Below are 21,060 nucleotides of genomic sequence, written 5' to 3'. Positions count from 1 at the left end.
GGCTTTAATGCCACCAGCAGATCTTGCAGGTTAACAAGGCATGAGCCCCCTCTCAACATTAAGCAGCATATAATATCCAAAATAGAAAAAATAAACACAAAGATACCTGCATCACCTGTCTTCCTCCTGGCCTCCCAAGGCACTTCAGAACAGGACAGAGGGGTCTCCATGCTTCTGGCTCAGCCCCACCAGTGTTTGAGCTCTGTAGAAACCAGCCTAGCTGGGCAGCCGCATAAGGCAGTGCCTCTCTGAGCCAATGTGGCTCCAGTCCCACAAGGCATCTGTTAAGAGTTTGTCTTTGAATCTGAGTTTTCTAGTAAAGAAGGGTCATGTCAAAATCATGACTAAAAGATTTCTCATCAAACCTAGATATTTTGGAAGCAATTTACTACTTAGCTCTAAAGGTTAAAGGGAGCTGGAACTCTAATTAAGAGAGAATTGGAGATATCCAATGTTATTGTTTTGCATTTCACCACTGGCTGAAAGAACATTCAGGATGACTGTACTTAAAAGTTTTGGGACACTACCTGACACTTCCTTTTTTGTTCATACGTGTGAGCTACATAAGAGAATTTTTTTGTGTTAGTCAGGCTAGGGAAGGGAGATAGGAGTATCAGGAGGATGCCAGGCCACCACTGTAACTTTGGTACAGTTTATGTTAGGACCTCAATAGCTGCCTTCAGCAACTTCTTTTATCCATCCAAAGTGCTTTTAAAGCCTCCAGCTACGGGACCTAATCCCTTCAGAGTCCTTATCCTAACAGCACTGCAATAAGCTAAGGAAAAGCTATTATCCCTGCATATGGCTGGGAAAGAGGTACAGGGAGATTAAGTGACTTGCTCAGTGACACAGGAAGCCTGTAGCAAAGCAGCCCAGGCTTCTTAATCCCCATCCTTCTGCTCCCCTCTTCTTCAGCTACTGACTCCAAATCAAAGCTCACAACCTATTTCTAATAACAGGAATTATTTTCTACCCCTCGGACTTAAATAGTGAGAAACACACAGTTAAAGGTTACAGCACAAGGAAAGTGAGAATTATATCAGACAGCTTTAGCTGGTATCAGCTGGCAAAGCTCAGAGGAGGGGGCAGTGAAAGTGCATCAATGCAGAAGATTGACTAATGATCCCTATAAAAAGTAAAATGAAGGAGGCAATTTTCTATGAATCCCAGTTTGATTCCTCTTTCCTCAAAGCCTTTCCCTATTGTTCAAATAAAACATAAAATTGCACTGCCTCTCTTCCTCTTTACTTTTTTACTCTCCAGGTACTGCATTTCTGTAGTAAATATTTACTGTTGTAACCAAATTTATATATATTTAAGACATTATTCTTCCATTTGGACCCCTTCAAAAGGCTGCTGAAGTGGGGTTTGACAGTCTGTGACTCCAAAGGCATTTAAAAAAAAAAAAGAAAACAAACACAAAAAGCCCTTTATTTAATTGTAAAATAAATCAGAACATTTCCATAGCTCTGTACTCTTTAGATTTAACTCTAAAACAATTATAAAAATTAGCCACAAATGCAAATTCTAGTTACTACAGATGCCAGTGAAGATCCTGGACCTAACAGTAACTGTGGAAACAAACACTCTCACATTGTCCCTGGTGCCGAGAGTGTTCATCTGTGAATTTAGATGCATCTGAAAGCTTTGAGGCAGGGAGGATCTCTAAGGAAACAAAGGAGCTCTGTAGCACTGGGGGTTTGCTGTTAGTTTTGAACTTCCTTTTATTCCTATGCAGTAATAGCCAAAACAATTTTTCTACTGCTAATTTGCAAAGGGGGACTTTTACTGATAATACTTAGAGTCTTGTGCTTTCTGGAGGGATTGGCTAGTTCCCCGTTTTCTGTTAACCAGATTCTACCACATAGGATTTTATTTCTGCAGCAGGTCGGTTTAGAGCACTAGCACAAAAGCTTTCTTAAACAATCAGTTTGGCTATATGCAGTTTGACACAGTCCTAACAAAATCCAGTCTAACCAAAGAGGGCAGACTAAAATTCTGTGCTAGCCTATTTACGTGCCATCTCTCAGAGAAATTGGTACCTTTGATATCTAAACTCCTTTAGTTCTGGGCTTTCTGGGCCTTTCAGACTTGTCTGCTTAACTGTAGAAACTTAACAATAGTACAGGCCTAACACAGTTGTGTGTGGACAACCATGTTTCTGTTTGGGAATATATAGATGTGTGTGTCTAGAAATCAAGAGACATTAGTGATCCATCCTAATGCTTCCAACCCAAATTTTTGCTTTTCCCATAGTGAAATGGGATAGTGTCAAATGGCAGGTCTTGTTACTCTTTCAAAATCACACATTAATTCTGTCAGAGAAAAGACGGCTTACTTCTAATGCCCCCATAAAATTAAGTGTCCTTCAGAATTAGGTTCTCAGCCTTCTTACAAGTAGATAATGATGTCCTCTGCCTGTAAGACGAGAGGACTCTTCAAAAGAAAACCCTGGTTAGAGAGCATGACCTACCCAGTTCAGAAATAGATGCAGTCAGTGAGGTAATTTGCTTTTCAGTTCAGTTGCCTGCTAATTTTATGTATTTCAGATTTCCAGCTGATCTTCCCCCCCTCCAGTTATTAAGTAGCCTATTAAAATAGGCTAAGTTTATCCTTATTTTCATTCTACTAATCTCACTTTCACAGGGAGAAAAAAAGCTGCTCTATGGGAATAAAGAAAGTCACGATATTATAAAACAGGTTAGGGTGAAAAGATAATTAGGTTATTGACAGAGGAGTATCACTGCTGGGCTAGTGGACATTTGCATACTTGGGGGTGGAGGGATTTTCAGACTACGGAAAGATGTTTTCAGTCCTCTGAGATTACACAGAAGGAGCAGAATTAACTCCCAAGAGCAAACAGGCTTCCTTCACTACCAGGGAACCACCACTGCTTTAAGACAGATTTTGTTCTTAACTGTGCTTGTCAGTGTTCCATCTGAGCCCTTCAGTATTCAGTAAAAATGTGACTATTGCCAATTAAATGACTACAGACTTTAAATTAGACTCATTCCATTCTATGACTACCAATTTTAAAATTATTTCTCATGCTGTTTGTAATAATTGGGTAGTAATGAGTAATAGTGAATTGGTGGTAGAAAAAAAAATATGTATAAAAGGCATTAGCATTTGAGATGTCTTCATTTTGTGAAGAAAGTTCTGCTTTGAACACATTTCTGTTCCCAAATGCGATTTTCATGTACTACCAGCAATATTCTACAAGGGCTCTCCCTTATTACAAAATATTTACTCTGATCATCAGCCAAAGAATAATACCCTACATTTAACGTCCTGGGAACACATTTAATTAAATATTCCCACTGGTTTATTATGACTGCATTGACCATCTGGTGTCCTAAATATGCACACAGAGGAGAAATAGAGGAACCTTAAGACATCATCTTTAATTTGATCATCACTTGTTATACTAGTAATGACTGACTGATTTACCTTCTCCAGTATCTTCTATTCCAGCCAAATGAGTATTACTTATAAGGCCAAAAGCACCTGAATTCTAAATCAAGCCAATTAGTTCAGCCAAATGATTTTTGTGACAAACATAAGAATTTGCCACAAAGAGTTGCATTATTTCCATAATTTCTCTAAATTGTAGTCTTCACAACAATCAGTTGTGGTGACTCAGGCAGGGTTTCTGTTAGTCAGAAAAGTAACGCAAGGCAGGATTCCTTTTCTGAAATATCAACACTACAGATTTTTTTAGATCCTTCTTTCACCTTGCTGTCATCTTTTACAAAGGCTGTGGCTTAAGATAAAGTCAACACAATGCAGGGATATTGATTCATTTGTTAACTGACCACTGACCACGCTTTGCAGAGTAGTCTATGGATTTGCCTGAAGGATGATTACGGGTTAGATGACTCAGGGTGTTAGGGTACACATTTTATGTTCAAAAATTAAAGACATAGAACTACACTATAGAAGGCAACCATCTATCTAACATATGCTAATGTTAAGTGATCACCTATCCACAAAAGCACCTGCACATACAAACTAATTATACCATGTAGATCCTAGTTGACCGGTCTCATCTTCACATTTAACTGGACAAAAGAAAGGTTTAACAAAAATGTATGGAACTAATGAAGCAGACAACCAAGTAGACAGTCACCATTATAGCCTGTAACCTACCTGATCAACTTAAAAGAGCTCAGCCTGCTACTTAAACCACAGTTAGGAATTGTGTTGACCCAGACTAGACTAACCAAATCTGGGCTCTAACACACTGTTATATGGGGCTTAACCTTGACACCATGGTACTTGCCTCTCCAAGAGCAGTGGCAGTGATGAGGGCTCCCCATTTCTTCCCAGAGGGGCAGAGCAGCAAATTAAGTCTCTCTGGGAACAACCACAAGAGGTACGGAAGAACCCCATATTACTGAGCACCCAGTGGAGCTGGTTAGCTTGTGGGGTGGCCCCACTGCACCTCACTGCATGTGGGACCTCTGCTCACCTACTGCCAAGCAAGACAAGCCAGAGTGGGGAATCTTTGCAGACCTGCTCACATCAGCAGGGGACTTTGACCCTAAAAAACCTCTGCATTAGAATACCTACAGATCTGGGTAAGCTCTGATCAAACTACATGTATTTTTTCACAGCTACAAGGACTGCAGATCTATGTACTTAAATATAGAGAACTGAAATAACTAAATAATTCTAAAATAAATAATCTCCTTTTAAGGTCATTTTGTAAGACTGACCAGTAACTTGAGCCAATTCTACTCCCATATTGTTTCTTTTCTTAGAAAAAGATTATTTCTCATTATTTGTTGATTTGAAACTAACTGTAATCTCTATACTAAATGAGGTTTATTTTAATTAGAGAACAAAACCAAATAGAGGTGTAAGCATTTATAAAAATCTTTCTCTTAATATTTATATTAACATTATATTGTGAAAAAAGAGAAATTTAATTTTTTGTTTTCTGTTTTTTTTAAATTCTTAATTTCTATCAGGCTGCTTTTGGATAGAAAATACAGTTTAGTAAAAAAAATGTGGAAAATCCATCACATGAAATATTCATGATAGTTAATAACTAAAAACTATCTTCAGTGCAATGTCTACACAGAAAAATACCAAAACACTGTAATGCACTAAAAGTAAATGTTTAAAAGGAAGTATTATCTCCAGTTCCTACGTAATATTGACTGTACCTTCTATTACTTCTTACAAGACTTCAGAATTAGCAGGTTTCAGGCTTTTATAGTCATTTATCTTCATTAGTTGAAAGAATACAAGCTCCTTTTTTCTTTTTTAAATTGCTTTGAAGTTTCTCAATCTGTTAACCTTGAGTGTCAGGGTTATGATGTGGGCTAAGGGCAATAAAACTGGCACAAAGACCAGTTCTGTGATCTGATTCTGTCACAAAATGGTTACTACTTCAAATAGATTCAGAGGTGTAGATAAATTAACATACCAGTACAAAGAATGCCAGAATTGTGTTTTAAAAAAGTTCCTTATGCTCCATATGTTCTTATCTTAATCTAGCCCATTTGAGGTGATGTGGTCTTCAACTCCATCCCTGAGAGCTCCTGACTTTGCAAGGTTTATTGATAGCAGCCTTTCTCCAGTTACTACAGCTGTCTTGCACATTGATGTTACCTTACACACCTGAAAAATAGCACAAAGACTGACCATCATGGGAGAGATGGCACTTTTCTATCTAGAAAACATGATTAAAGGAATTTTAGTTTATAAATAGGAGAGTGCTTTTACTGGGCATTAAAAAAAAAAATAAAACCAAAAAACCAAATAAGAGATTCAACAGAAAAATCAAATCATGGATAACACAAAACCTTTATTTTTCTTGTGCTAAATTACTGATCTGAAATGGGAAAGAGAAAACTGATTGCAAACTGAAACAACACTGCATTAAAGCAGAAAATCACCAAAGTATACCAGGCAGTGGGAGAGAGGAAGCCTTTCAGAACAAAGCTTCACTCAGTACCTTAGTGAGATATGCCTGAAACAAATCAAGAATAAAGCAATAAATACACTGAAAATGCAGTCAGTATCATTGTTGATGTTTTCCTCTCCATATTGGAAGAAAAAGAAGAAACACAATCTGTCTTGGAAACTATAGGGGAAATACATAAATACCAAATACATTGCTAGAGAAATGTTTCAAAAATTCAGGACTCTAAAGCCAGAGTACATTTGAACAAGCCGATGATGTTAAACATCCTCGTCTACCAGATATTCCAGATTCCTAAACTTCTATTTCCAACCTCTAGAGCAATCACTAAGGACACAGTTCAGTGGAAATGGTCAGCTTTAAGCAAAGTCCCAAGTCCTATTTCTGAACACGAGCTGATGTACCTGATGTTGATGTGGTATTTTATGGTTAGACTTCTCCTATGTTCTCATGCAGAGGAGGAAAAGCATCCACTATTTCTAACTGTGTAGGCTTCCAGGATCATGGGCTATACCCAAAGGAGTAAACAGGCAGCAGCTGGGCAGGGAGTGGGAGGGAAGGATCAGGGTAGAGTTTGACTCAGCCATCCCCTACTCGCTGACTCATGTCCTGGTGCAGAAGAAACTGCTGTAATTTGTTGCTGGTTGCAGTCAGTTAAAAGTTAACTTTGAAAAAGAGGAGTAAGGAAGACTCTCAAAGGAATGGTAAGACTGATATGCTTGCACTACTTTTAAGTAATATTTTATGGATCAAGGATGTTTTCTGTGCCTGTCTTTTGAGAGACCCAAATTAAAACCTAGGAGGCTTGGGGACTTCCCATTTGCCTGTAAATTACTTCACAGCATTTTTGTTGCACTTCAGAAAGAAATCAACTATTAACATGCTCTTTTTTTTTTAATTAAAAAAGCCCCAGCCACAACAAAACAGATGAAAAAAGTCACATTTCCATCAGCAGTGAAAGGCTTTTGTAGCCTTGCTATATACATCTACTCAGTGGCAGTTTCATCACAACTGAACTTTATAGAGCAATTACCATCCTTCCTTACATTAAAGCTTAATTATCAGGAGGCTTAAGCATAAATCTTCTCTAGCTTGGCCAAGAGAACTACAGTGAACATTTTATCCTACCTATTCGTTACTTAAACAGCAGTCACATAGTATGTGCAAGTGTTAAGAGAGAACAGCAAAAGTATCTGTACATAAAGCCAAACTTTCATCCTCACTTCTCACAAAATATCATGTTCAGTTCTTGAGGAGCTGCCATGAAACTGTTTGCAAGTGACTGTGTCCTTATCCCAGGTGCCGCACCTTCCCACACCATTATGATTGATACGCAATGGTTTTTTCTCCCCAGTTTCAACATCCATCAGTTACTGAAACTAGATTCCATTTAACCAATCAAATTTATTAAAGCAATAAAAGGAAAATTCTCATTTCAAATGCATGGGAAAAAAACCAACAAACCCAGGACATTTTGAATACAACAAAAACAGAGTTTTAAAGACCTTTTAAAGATCCTTAAGACTACTTTGCCAAATAAATAATTTGGCAAACTACTGTGAATTCATTAAATACTGCCTAACAGAAAATTATACAATCCATATTGAAACATGTTTTAAGCACTTTAAATGTGTAAAATAAGATTTGTTTATGTCATCACAGCCACCTCTCCTAACTCTTCAGACTGCCATCCTCATGGGATCACTGAAAGCCTTATCCCCTTAGCCTATGCTCCCATATTTATCTTACCATCTGTCTTTCTCTCAAAACACTGATTTTTTTTAATGACCATCTTTGCTTTACACAAAGACCTGTGTTTAAATCACGTTTCCAGAACCCATAATGTGATTTCAGAAGCTGACAGACATATTCTGTGGATCAATGCTGAGGCTGAGATATGGCATCTGATTTTCTAATTTAGTTGAGGAATTTAAATAAACATTGTGTGCACCTGTATATTCATAAATTGCTACAGTCCAGAAAATGAACTTCAATTTCACTTTTTTCTCTCAATTAAATTCATAAACTTCTATTAATTCAGTAAAGACCAGTTTATCTTGGTTCTATCTTGTAGTCTTGTTGTACTCAAGAGACAGCCTTTTGCTATTTGTTAAAATGCTTAAGACACATTGCTGAAAATCTGTTGTGAGTTGCATCATTATAGGAAGCCCTTGGGGTTCTCCAGATAAATGGGAACACTCTCCTCCCTGTCTGCTGAGCAAGTATTGCTATTTTGCTTAGCATTCATCTGAAACTTGGAAGTTAATTATTTTTACAACACTTCAAAAGTAACCACTTGTTCCTCATCTCCTTTTCCGAAAACAAACAAGTCATTAGGATTGAGGAGAAATGTTTGAGATTTAAACCTGTTATGCTTTAAAAGTCAAAGACAAGCAAAATTTGAACTGTCCATACGTTATTCAAGTGATATGAAGAAATTGGTGAGAGTCATATTTGGGACAAAGCAATCCATTTACAATCAACCCTTAAGTCCTGTTTATATTAACAAAGAAAAAGTCAGATCACTGAAGCATTGCCATAGCAAACATTTCCTGCTCGCAAAGCTACTCTTCAAGCACTCTCAGTCTTGCCATCTGTGTAAAATCCCTTGAAGCCAAAATGTTACCTCCTGCTATTATGATTGGGATACAGGTACATACTTTAGTTTAGAAACAAATATTATTTGTGCAGTTTGTTTCCACAAAAAAACTAAATAACTTTCTACAGCTATCCCAACTAAGTATTGGGAACTAAATCCACCTGTCCACAACAAATTCAGCCTACCTACAGCAAGATTCAACGCACTGATAGAGCTATTACTTTTTCTTTTTTTTTTTTTTTTAATTCCTCTTTGTTCCTGTATCCTTTTTGATTTGAGTCATCATGCTGGTGCCAGTGCTGTAATACAGGCCTGGCACAAGAGGTTTCAGATGTACAGTTCTGCAAACACTATTGAGAACCTTGTGTATGGTATACAGGATCATCATGACGCACCAAACGGAGGAAGAAATGTGCAGGGCTGTAATCAGTTCCCTAGGTAACAAAGAGATACTATTAAAAGAGAAAATGGTACCATGGTGGTAAATAAATAAATGCATACAACAAAGGCCCACAAGCATGACTAACTTTCCTAGATACTGCAGAGAATAGGGAAGGGCAGAGTGTGTAAATTCATGCACCTTGTGCAGAAACAGAAAATTTCCTCACCGATTAGAAGGTTCATAAGTTCCTTTTAGACAGCCAGGAACACTGCCTCCCAGCCCTTTTCCTCTTACCTTACCACTACTTTCCCAACTCTCTTTCACATTACAAACAGCTACTAAGCAACAGGAGGTTTGCAGAGAATGAGTCATTCTCATGTGGCTGATAGGCTGAGTGCAGGATAGAGATTAGTGACCTGACAATGCACAGCCCCAGAATCACTGTGCTTCCAGATAACCAACATGGTCATTGAATGCAGCAAAACTTAATAAATGATAAGTGCTTTAAAAGGATACAATTGTAAGTCATGCCTTATAATTCTCACAGATAGATGTGTTAGCCTAAAAGAAGACTGCTATATGTTAGGTGCACAGATGACACATGGCATTAGGTGTTCCATAACAATAAGGTATTCCCTTAAAGTTAACTAGCCAATAATTAAAGTAGATTTTATTTAAATGGCAATATGAAATCCTTAGGCTTTGGACTGATTGTAAAAATTTTGGGAACTAAGAAAAAGGAAGTGGGGCATAACCATGGCAAGGTCAGTCAGTTCCCAATGTAAGCAACAGATTTTACATAACTGGGAGTGTTTCTGTCAGGAGACATCCTCTTGACTGATTTTACTTTTTTTTTTTTTCTTCCCTTCCTTAATAGAAAGGAAAATAGAAAATCTGTCTGGAAATAGTTAATTTAGCACTTAACTCAAGCAAAGCTCCTAGGCCACCAGACAGAGCCATTAATCCTTGTACGTATGCTTTGCAATACTTAGTCTTAGGACCCCTAAGTGAGCACTGGCCAAAATGTATCTGTAGCATAGGTCCCTCACGCATGAATCAGCTGAGGTTCTAGAGTATCTAGAAAAGAAAGAGTTGTTAGTTATGAATATGAAGATTCTTTGTGTCTGCATGAAAACCTTAACACCAAGCTCTATTTTATCCATGAAGTCCTAGAGTGGCTGGACATCTACAGAGAATTTAGTACAGGAAATTAAGTAATTTTCCTTGCTAAGTTTGGTAGAAATCACATTGACTCTGGGGGAATTGTCTAAGACATCTTTTGCAAAATACATTTTAACCTGTGAAGGGCCCTGTTCAAATCAAAGCAGAGTTCTCTCACTGCCTGTTTTCTTTAAAACTGGGTTGATTCAGTTTCATAGTCTTAATTAGAATTGTCTAACTTCCTAAAAAATTTAATATACTTATAAAAACATTAAAATTTACAGTACCTGCTGTCTGTGAATATTTAAATGAGTTAACTGAAACAAATATCAGAAAGATAAACTACAGTGTTATTGGGAAAACAGATTCTGAAGCCTGATTGCAGTGTTCACATTGAGGAGAAAATTACAGAATTAACCCTGCCTAAATGAGCAGACCACATTTCAGGTTTTTTTATCAGATTTCAAGTAAAAACAACTAACAGCTTATGAGTAACCCACTGAATAACAATTCTCAGAGATTACTTGCAAATGATTTTTAAAAGAAAATTGTTAGATCCTCAGACTTCTCATAGGCAATTCCAAATTGAAAAGTCAAATTAATAATAAACTGTGAAGCACTGATTCTCTTCAAAATCATAGAAGTTACTAGTGCAAGACTTTGTTATGCAGGCTATTTAAAAGGGATTGCAGTAATTCCATGTATATGTATATGTGTGTGTGTCAAAATCTCAAACACAGTGGTCTAGCAAACAAAAATATAATTGTCTAAGAATAGTGGGTTATCAGTTCAAATGTTTAAATGAAGGCTAGATTCCAAATAAAAAACCTGAATATCAATAAGCCAATCCTTGCTGTACTTCACACAAACTTGTAATGGTTTAAAAAAGTAAACTGTGAAATAATATAGCTACATGACACAAGAAGTCAGAATTTAATGGAGTTTTGGCCTTAGTCTGTGATTCAAACTGCAGCTCATTTGACAAAAAAACAAACCACCAACCTCTATTTGAATTAATTCAATTTTTATCAATAACGGCTAGATCACATTTAGGATAAAGTATATGTTTGGTGATTATGCTAATCTCACCACACTGCTACATCCAAGTTACCCAAGTAAATGAAAAGTAATCTGTAACTGCAGAAAAAACAATTGCGTAAACAGTCTCATCTTCTGGGAGTTTGCTAATTTTAAAGTTTTTCTCTCTGTTTATTTTGCTCATATACCCTTTATATAAAGTCACTAAACACCAACAGAGATTCTTAAGGCTTTCATGAATCAAAAGAACAGCATACAGTTTCCAATAATGAACCTGTAATTATCACAATCTCACCAACACTCATTCAACCAAGCGTAGTTAAAGCAGGTTTGTTTTTTACTTTGCGCTCACACAGAAAAGTGAACACAATGAAAAAAGACGATCCAACTTCTTTTATCAAGGGAACACCTGTCTAGTTTTTGCCCCCACACTTGCATACTGCTATAATCTTCTCTGGATAAAGCTGTACCAAATTCAGATTTTCTCTCTCCTAAGTTTATTACAGAATCAGGACCTCAAAAATATCAAAACATCTGAGTTATTGGATAGTACTACAGCTTTTTAAAAATAATGCAAATTCTTACTAGTTGCAACAGTTGTGTTGCATTCACATGATTACCAGCAGCCATCATACGGAACGCACCATCTGTGCATACGTGGATTAATACCAATACTTCCGCGAGGAGCTTGAAACTAACATAACAGAACAGTTTGTAAGCGGTTATTGATATCTTGAGACCACATAACTATGTTTTATGGCAACATTCCAGAGAACCAGCTGCGTACTTCTATATACAATCTTCCTGAATGATACTACAACAATAAAGAAGTTTCTAACACTCTTTGCTAAGCATTTTTTCTTATTAAGAATTTGACTAACATTTAATGAGATTCAATAGATTTGAAGGGCCTGATTTTCTGAAAAAGCCTCTTTCTCAGAAGTTTGCAGTACCACTTTGTACTTTTTTTTTTTTTTTTCCGAAAGAACTTCAACTGAGCCTTCAATCTTGCACATGCAGTTTTACATCTGGAACTAATTAGAGACATTATTTACCTACCTGACAGTATATGTAGATAGTTCAGAGATTTTTCTTGAATTCAGTAAGATTATTCTCCTACCATCATAGAGAAAAAGTGCCCAATCTGACACAGGTATTTTACTTGAGAAAAATGTCTTGATGAATTGCATTTAATCTGAAGAGCTTTCTAATCATGTAAATTCAGAGCATTCTGTCAAGCAAATACGCCTGAATCACACATATTTGGTTTAACTCATACTGAAAAAATGACAGCAATTGCAGCGCTCTGTCATCATCTTAAGAAAGCAATTACAGTAAAATATTACTGTCACAACTCCACAATGTATCAGGCAATGTCCAAGGGGCTTTTAATAGTAGGGTATAGCTCCATCTTACCATTTTAGATGTCCTGTGGTGCAGTTGGAGACAATTGTCAATGTCCAAAAGGAAAGAACATTCTTGTTTGATTCAGTTATAAGAAGCAGCAAATAAAATAGGCATTAAACTATTCTGACTGTATCCATTAAACACAGACACTCTCCAGAACATCTAGCCTTGTATGAATGTATCGAGTCAAACAAAAGAAAGAAGCGGCAGGTCTGAGTCTGCTAATTCTTGCTTTTATTGACTTGTCCGTTATTACTTTGAAGATATGTATTGGACTCACAAATTTCTCTGTGGTATATACCACAGAATGAAACACAGATTTCAGTTGAGGTGCCAGAAGAAGTGTATCAGCAATGGCTTGCTTTATTTTTATCATGTGTACATTAGTTTGCCTGGAAACTAAATGCATCAAAGCAGGACAAATACTCAATCTTATTTATAGAACAAACACTCATGGTATATTATCATACTTCTTCATTTTGTATACAATTTCTGCCTTTTCTGTGGTTAGGGTCCCCAATGAGTTTTTATTGATATCAGGACTGAATCTTATCCCATCTACTGGTCTAAAACATCAGCAATATTTAGAATAACTCCATTTATTTCCTAGTTTATGATGTTATTCATTAAAAAGCAACCTTTGCCGACTATATTATGAACTGTTCCATGAGGAACCAAACCAACAAAGCCTGACTTCATATCCAAAATTGCTACATTACTCCCCAGTCACCAAAATACCTCCAAGATTACCTCCTTACCATCTTTGCAAGACTTACTAACTTTTAATACTTCCAGTTCCTGCCACATCTGCTAGCTCTTCTCCACCCTTTCACCTGCTAAGTGAACATCAGAACATTTGCTGGTGTGGTGAGGTCCGGACCATCCCTGCATACAGCCAACCACAGGAACCAATAGCTCCTGAGCTTCTCTTATTGACTCTTCCTCAGCTGGCAACAATAATTTGGGGCTCATCTCTACCTAGCTACTGATTTCCCAAAAGCTTTTAGGAATTTATATCTACAAGGTATTTACCACTACAAAGTTTAGCAGAACAGTAAAGAGGGAGTCACACAAACTGCATTTCCTTGGAAAGGCAGGCCAAACCCAGCACCATTTAAAAGCCTTGCACGTAGACACCTCTTTTTAGCCTCTGCTTTTCCTGCTGTTATTCAAACATGCGTTATGCCTCAGTCACATCAGTGGCTCTTCAGCAGAGGAAGACACTGTTCATTTTACGTAGAAGTGGTATAACAAATGAGCAGGCATGTTGCTGCTTTTCTTCTTTTCTTCTGCGTTCTCAGCTGCCCTGAATGAAATAAGACCATGAAAAATGTGGAGTGCTTTGAAAGTACAAATAAAAGCATCCACCACAAATGTTTGTATTGATTTAACTTCAGAATAAAATTTAAAGTATTTTTGGTCTGAAAATCCACATATATGGCCAGCGAATAATATGTAGTCCAAACATGTGCCCATTAAGAAATATCCTACTAGAAGAGCGTGATGGAACAGTTCTGTTCTGAATGCTCAAATCTTCTTGTAAAAGTTAATTCCAATGGGCTTCCATCTCCACCACAGACTCATACTGCGAAACAGTAGCTGAAGAATGTTGTATTGTACTTGCCTACATTACTTATTAACCATTCTCATGTGATCAGTTTGATGATAGATTTTAAGGGTCATTTGGGATTTATTTTCTAACACCTCTTTCAAAAGCATACACATGGGGGTACACATGAAGACGTGTACATACAGTAATTGATTAACACGATTTATATTTAATTCCTGTAACTTAGCATTTAACAAACTACTAGTAACTTATTGTCTCCCAACCTTACGCATATAATTCACTATTTACTTTTTTCCTTTTGTTTTTAAAAGCTTTCAGGCATTTTAAAAACCCTCAGAAAAAAAAAGCAGATAGCTCATATACAAAAGATCTTTAGCTGAAAAAAAAAACATTCTGGCTTCAGAGTTACTTCACTTTGTAGCAGCTGAAGATCTGCCTCAAAATGTATACAGCAAACATACCAATCTTCAAGCACTATTATGAAGACCTGTGTAATTTCTTAAGTCAGAGTAATTGGTGTGAGAAGAAAAGCAGCTGACAGAATAGAAAGAAATTGGGGAGAGAAAAAGAACCCTGAGCAATAAATTACTTGTAACATCATTTCTCCAGTTTCATCCCCCACAAACTTTCCAGTGGAAAACAAAGGAGAACTAGTGGTGCCTCATTTCATCATCTACAGATAGCACCCAAAAATTATAATTCTTTAGGACAGTAGTTCAAAGTTAACCCAGCCACAGGTCCACACTGACTCAATTGCACAACAGACTTCCCAGGAAGCAAATGCAGAAGCTACGTGTGGATAGTTGCACTACCTGGCATGTGCTGTGCAGTGAGATATGGGCCCCTTAATTAAGAAACCCACACATAACTGAAACAAACAGCCTCTGGAGGTACACCTGTACAGAAAATCTGCAGCAGAAAATATGTACAAAGATGTTTAAGAGCTTCTAATTAGGTGAAAGGCTTGTAATAGGCAACACATGACTTTTGCAACAAGTTAAGAGGTTTATAGAAGAGTAAATTAGTTAAGAAAATCAATTTAAGATTTCCTTTAAATCTTATCTGTTACTGCCTGCTGGAGACCATTCTCTAAACTGAACAAATCTGTCTGAATTATTTATTACAAAGAGTATTAGCTATGAAAACTACTCCTTATTCAGTGCTTGAGTATTTTACACACTGCATTTCTCCTGTTACATTCATGATAGACAGCCCAAATGAATTTCAACCCATGGTTCATTTACTATTAGGGGCAAACCCTGATCCTCAGGCTTGGCTGTTATCTTTTGTAACTTGTGAATGTCTAACCAAAACCTCTTAAGATCAACAAGAGAGTAAATGTGCTTCTGAAATAGCTATTACAGGATGAACAATTCTTTATAGTTCAAAAACAATTCCTAGTGCTGCTTCTGTTTGTAATCTTTGCAAATATTTAATACCCATCCAATTAGGCACAAGTTCTGAACAATAAGACACTCTGACTCACGGCATCTATAAAATACAGATAAATCTCTATCTTCCTTGTTTGTTTAGCTTGTTAGCTTATAGGGACAGGGAACATGTCTTGCAATATCTATACATGATCAAGTAGAGCAGAGACTCTGAACTCTACTGTAATACCAAACACTAACAGTTTTAATGTGGGTCTGTTGTTCCTTTCAAGCAAATATGGAAATTAAAGGAACACCCAAAGCTCTATCTCAGCCACACTAATCCTGTGAAAGCAGTGACTCACCTAGTAATGGCTTTCCATAAATTAGGCAGCTAAAAATGGGTAGGAAGCGTGAAACTATTAACACTTCCTATAGTGTAAATTCTCTCACTGCATGTGAAGAAAATCCACGGCAGTAAAAATAAAAGAGATGAAGGTGTCAGCACCCATCATATTTGGATATGTTGTTATTAATTCAAATCTTCCTCCTTTGGAGCGTATGGTTTTAGAATGAATCATTCTCTATTTCCTTTTTCAAATGAAAACTGAGGTTTTGTTGCTCACTGATTCCATATGTTTTCTTCCCAGCTATTAAAAGAGAATAAATTAATATGGCTAATTGCATGTGTTGCCAGCATCATCTCATAGTAGTTCCCTACTGTAGCAGTGTTTGGTATGTTATCATTTTTCATACATCAGCATTGAAATGGAAATGATTGGTGGTAAAATTGACAATATACGAAAGAAAAGCCATACATAGCTTTGGGAAACAAAGAGATGGAAGAGAAGGAGACACTGCACTTTTGTTTGGTTAAGCTCCACAACTCCAAATATCTATTTCAGATACTAAAAGCAAAAGATACAACTGTGGTGCCAAACATAAAGTGCACAGTTTTCTTATGATGCAGACAGGACTGTAACAGACCCATTCTCCTAGAAAAGGTAGAAGCATGGGCCTCATACCCAGCACTGGCAAAGGCCTCAACACAGTTCCTGACATACTGCGTAAGTCACCCAGTGGCAGCTGTCCTTCAATTACTGCTTCTAAATTTTGTTGGCATCCTATCATCAAGAATGCTGAATATCAAATATTCAGGTCAAGATCTCTTATTTTCTCATTTCTAGATGGGTACAGTAAGAACACTTCTAATCAAAACATTTGTTTTATCCAACCCAGTCTTGCTGCATCTAGCTCCCACCACTTTTGTTTCTCTGGTCTATACTACACCAACTAAACAAGATCTTCAGAGAGCAGACGATAGAGTGTACTCATGTTGCTCTACTCCTTCTGGACTACGCACCCACTGGAATCTATTCCTTTATGTAATTCTTTTTTGTCGTGGGGACAGACAAGAGAGACTACTGTCCTGCAGCTGCTGTAAAACAAGGAAAAAGAATTTCTAGTTTAAAGTGAAGCTCTCTAACAAAAAGAAAGGCTTACAATTTTATTTTTAATTAAGTTAAATATATATTTAATTTGAAGTTGCCTGAGAGTTGGAAGCAACACAGTTCCTAAGTCAGTTCAGCCTCTTCTTAGAAGTTAAAACAATCACACGGCAGAGGAGCACATGCAAAGCACTGGAGCACACAGTCAGTATTAATGAGGAGAGAAGTCTGGGAGACTAGGATTTACAAAGGCCTTAATCCCTCCCTTGCCCCATCTGGTAACAACACTTCTCTTACAGCATACAGTCACAGGCAAGACACTGCAATATGCTCCAGTATTGATCAGCTCTCTATCAGATCATCAATACAGAGGTGTCTCACATAAGCAAACTTTTCTTGCCTCCAGTCACTATACAAATCTACTGCCTTCTTCAAAATAAACTTCTGTATACAGAAAGACAAGAGGGGCAGGTTGCTTCTTAAGAACTGTGAAAAGGCAAATGAGAAACTAACCCCACACAGAGGGCAGGTGGGTCTTGCTAAAAAGGGCCAGCAACAAATGTTTGGTTCTCACTCAATGTAGACATCACTGTCAATTCAGGAAACAACCAGGAGGTTTGTGGAGACACAACTGCTCAAATGTATAGAGAAATAAACCAGAGGGGCAAACAGCAACACCTACAGATAGGTCTGGGTGGCTGAATGTGTCTCACAAGAGCCAATAGTTATTTTGTAATTAGTGCAGGTGAACCTCCTGGTGCATGTAAAGCACTGGCACAAGTCCCCTGGGACTTTTGCTTTGTGGTGGGACTAAAAGAAGGATGGGTGACTAAAAGGGAGAAGTGAGGTGTGGCTTCTGCTCTGCCACAGAAATGCAGTATAGCCTTGGACAAAGTCACCTGATTCCAGCTTCTTGAGAAGCATTTCAAATGTCCAATTCCCACTGATGTGTATGCCACTGAGAGCGAGACATTTGAGGATCCATTCCTGTGGCTCTGCTGTAGTTCTCTGTTTCTATGTGAGGCATCAAACACTGCAGCAATGAAGAAGGCACATAAATACCTATTGCAGTACAGATGATCTTTGATAACAACCTGAACAAAAGGTTTTCCAGAGTTCTTTGCCCATGAACATTTTCTAGCTCATCAGAAGGTTTCTGCCTTTTTTTTCTTTGACAGACTCCATATATTTTTGACCCTAGCAAGACCTAATCAGGGTATTAAAGTGTCTTGAAGAGTTATTACAATTACATCGGTCTTGCGTCAGTCTGAGAGGGTCTGGTTGCACTACAGGATGCTTTAGGCTGTAGTCACCAGTACAGGGCACTGCAATAGAGCAGAAATTCAAGACTGCAACTCCAAGGCCACCTTGACACCACATTAAGTGGATGCTGTGCCAGGCATGAGGAAAGAAATCCCTATTCCTACTAATAGCCCTTTAGCTACAACATATAATCTCAGGTACTTAGCTAGCCATCTAACTATCCTTTATCTCCAACAAAAAAACCCAGTCTTTCCTCATTCCCTCTTATGTTTGAACCTACTATTTTCTCCAGGTATTTTTTTTTACCTTTTCATAATCCATTAACTTCATGTGCTTTGATCTTTCCATAGGGAATTTATTTTCTTTCTTCAAAGATCTTTTCTAGTGAGAAGATATTTTCCCCAGTCCATAGCTTCTGCTCCCCCCACATGACACAGCATGACTGCTTTTTTTTTCTTTTTTCTTTTTCTTTTTTTAATTTATTAATATTTAAGAAAGCAAATTTAAAATTAGAAGTGAGTCAGGCAAGTTTATTTCTGATGTGGCCTCTGATGAAAATCTAAAGGACAGACATTGTACACACACTGCTGGAGCAAACTCACTCTACAAAAGGTTTTGCGAGGCAGAGTAGTTACAGGAGTGCAAAGATAGTCAAAGGTAGTCAGAGGTAGTCATAGATCAAAGGTGAGGAAAGAGGCAAATAAGAAAGAGCAAGGCAGACATGGTTATGTTTTAGCCCAGTAACCCACTTTATGTGAGCCTCACTGCACCAGATCATCTTTCCTTCTGCCAACATCATGCTATTACAACCTGTCACTCCTCTGTTTAGCTCACCACTTAACTGGTACTTAGTATCATACATATCAAACACCAGACACATTTGCAGGGCTTGCAAAGAACCACGAACAGCAGAAGGCACCACCCTGAAGCCACTTTCTCAGCCAAATAGCGAGTAAGCGTTGTTGCAGGCTGTTTTATTTCCTAGTATTTTGAGAGAAGCAGCACCCAGGAAGAGGACAGAAATCTTAACTTTTAAAATGTCAATTTCTAGAGCACTATGATGGAGACACGATCTAACTGAAAACTAACTAACACAAAGCTAACTCAATTCTGTGAGACAAATTTGGAGGACATCAGCAAAGGGAAGACATTCATTAAAGCTCTGGGACAATCATAAGCATGTAAGATAACTACATAAATAATTTTTACTCACTAATGCTACTCAATTTAAACCAGGATGTTCTAGCTTCTCTCATCATTAACAGGTGCTAATTCTGAAGGAAAAAAAAAATCCATAAAGTATATTTGTCTTAGTTTTCCAACAAGATTTTAATTCTTCTTTGGTTCACTTGTCAGTGTTTATATGGTGTAAATCTGTACAGTGCTGAGGTTGCCCTTACTGCTGTCCTTAAGACGCAGAGGGCTATTTTGATTGCTTTTAGCCTACTAAAACCATTATCCTAATTAAAATTCACTGTTTGTTCCCCCATTTAAAAAAGCTCTGTCTTTCAGACAGGTGTTTTTAGGGGGAAATCTCTCATCCCCTCTTCAAGGAGTTTTCAACCTTATGCATTCACTTGAACATTCACTGCCTGCTTGTCTGATTGATGTTGTTGCTCTGCTCTGCTGTACCAGATGTGAGACCCAGGGCCTATGGGCCATTTACACATTTCTCTTGATTTCAGCTAATTGTATTTGGCTAATACAGGACTACTGCTATATTCCAAGAATCAGTTTGCTTTACTTACATATTATATTACAGACTAGGGACAAGACAGAATTACAAAGATGCTGGATGCATCCTCTTCTACCTAGGATGGTATTATACAGTCCACAGCCTTTGGTTTTTATGAACAGGGCTAGTTCCTGTGCAGTCAATTACCACACACTGTCCCTCTATGAAATGTATTCTCTATTTCTCTGATGCTATAGGCACATGACTTAAAATAGTTGTTACTGTTTTGTTGTCATTAAACTTGCTATAAAGAATACCTCCACATAGAGAAGATAAGCACCAACAATACATCCTGTGTAAAGCAAAGTACTACTGTGAAGAACCAAGTACTCTTTAAAGCCAGACTGCCTGAACTGGGACAACAGCCACCTCAGCAGACTGGAGATGAGGCCCCAAAACCAAGAAGCTGAATTCCAACATTTGAATTTGTCAAACAACTTTCCATTTTAGACAGTCTGAAAAATAAACAAAACAAATTGCCTATCCCAAAACAACCCATCCAATGCACACATGTGCAAAAAATAGCAGCCTCTCTGGATTTTATTTCTAAAGACAGAGCAAAACACTGAATTGTCAAATAGAACATGCTTTGCATCATAACGCTCATATGCAGAATAGCTCTTGCACAGCATCATGGAAACATCTAAATTGGGCATTCTCTATACACCTTTGCACAAAGCAGCTGTCATTAAAAACAACGGCAATTTGAAAAAGTCTGCATGCTGCTAAGCAGAGGTGTTTGTTCCTGTACTGAATATCTTCTCACCTAGAAATCTCACACTTCTCACGGAGTATTAATATCTTCTCTCAATCTTTGTAAGGTTAACTTACTTGTCTTTTTGATCTCTGAGTTAAGCATCCTGAGCATTTACCTGAATATGCCCAAGAGCGTGTTCTATATAAAATCTATGCTGTACTTGGAAATACAAAATACACTACATTCTGGAAAAGTAAAGGCTTCTTGAGAAGAACCCTATTTTGGTTATGGCAGTAACTATAAGGAATTTCCAGTTCCAAACACCCTCCATTACTTGGGCAGGGGTCTAGTAGTTAAAGTTAACTAAACAAAGTCCTTGAGGCTTGGTTTTGTTTGTTTGGGTTTTTTTAAGGGAAAGGAGAGCCAGCTGCAATATCTTCCCTTTGTTCCACTTTGAA

This window comes from Egretta garzetta, unplaced genomic scaffold (assembly GCF_000687185.1).
Source record: "Egretta garzetta isolate BGI_Z169 unplaced genomic scaffold, ASM68718v1 scaffold161, whole genome shotgun sequence".
Lineage (NCBI taxonomy): Eukaryota > Metazoa > Chordata > Aves > Pelecaniformes > Ardeidae > Egretta > Egretta garzetta.
This window is presented reverse-complemented; position numbering follows the sequence as displayed.